The sequence below is a fragment of the Carlito syrichta genome, unplaced genomic scaffold, assembly GCF_000164805.1.
Source record: "Carlito syrichta isolate Samal-C Ts95f unplaced genomic scaffold, Tarsius_syrichta-2.0.1 Scaffold315843, whole genome shotgun sequence".
NCBI lineage: Eukaryota > Metazoa > Chordata > Mammalia > Primates > Tarsiidae > Carlito > Carlito syrichta.
Window position 1 is genome coordinate 337,689 of NW_007259939.1, and position 908 is coordinate 338,596.

At 37.4% G+C, this 908-nt stretch overlaps 1 protein-coding gene across 1 annotated transcript in view; it reads left to right on the plus strand.

Moving 5' to 3' along the window:
* FANCM (Fanconi anemia complementation group M) overlaps positions 1-908 on the plus strand; it is a gene marked incomplete at its 5' end in the record, with an annotated part of 67,456 nt that overhangs the window by 6,634 nt on the left and 59,914 nt on the right. The gene's annotated exons all lie outside the window — the stretch shown is intronic.

The window sequence follows — 908 nt, forward strand, 5'->3', positions numbered from 1 at the left end:
TTCTGCAAACAGTGTTAGTTATGTTGATATAAATGGAAAATATTCTAATTTATCAATAATTGATTTAGGATAGGTTCTATACGTCCTCAGTCTCTTAACAAGCCAATTTGTATACTATTCCAACAATACTCTTGTGTCTATTAATAGTAATGAGACTTCTCTTTATTTTTTTTCCACAGAAAAGATAGTGAAAAAAATAATTTGCCAGAGAATCACGAAACCTGAGTGGTTCTTGCTCTGAAATTAACTATGTTATATAATGTTTGGGGATTTAGTTTACCATTCTGAAATTTCTGTTTTGTCTGAGTCTTCATAAAAACTCCATTTGGAAACTACCAAAATATATTTGAGGAACTTGTTGAACATTTACTAATTTTTACTTCTTTGATGCTTGACTTGAAGGGCTGTGGGGGGAAAATAAGTTTTAGAGGCACCCTCCCCACACACACAGACACATTGTGCTACTTTGATGTACTTTCTTTATGGGTTTGTCTTTTTTTTTTCTGAGTCAGAGTCTTACTCTGTCGCCTAGGCTGGAGTGCAGTGGCATGCTCATGACCACTGCTGCCTTGACCTGCTGGGTTCAGACAATCCTTCCACCTCAGCCTTCCAAGTAGCTGTAACTGCAGGTGTGTGCCACCATGCCTGGCTGATGTTTTTTATTTCTTGCAGAGATGCCATGTTGTCCAGGCTGGTCTCTAACCCCTGGACTCAGGCATTCTTCTTGTCTAAGCTTCCCAAAGTACTGGGATTACAGGCATGAGCCACCACGCTCAACTGGGCTTATCTTTTTTGATATTTGATGATATGATTTTATAGCACTTTTTTTTAGAATTTTGATACTATTTTCTTTTTCTTTTTTTTTTTTTTTTAGTTGGAGTCTCACTCTGTTGCCCAGACTAGAGTGC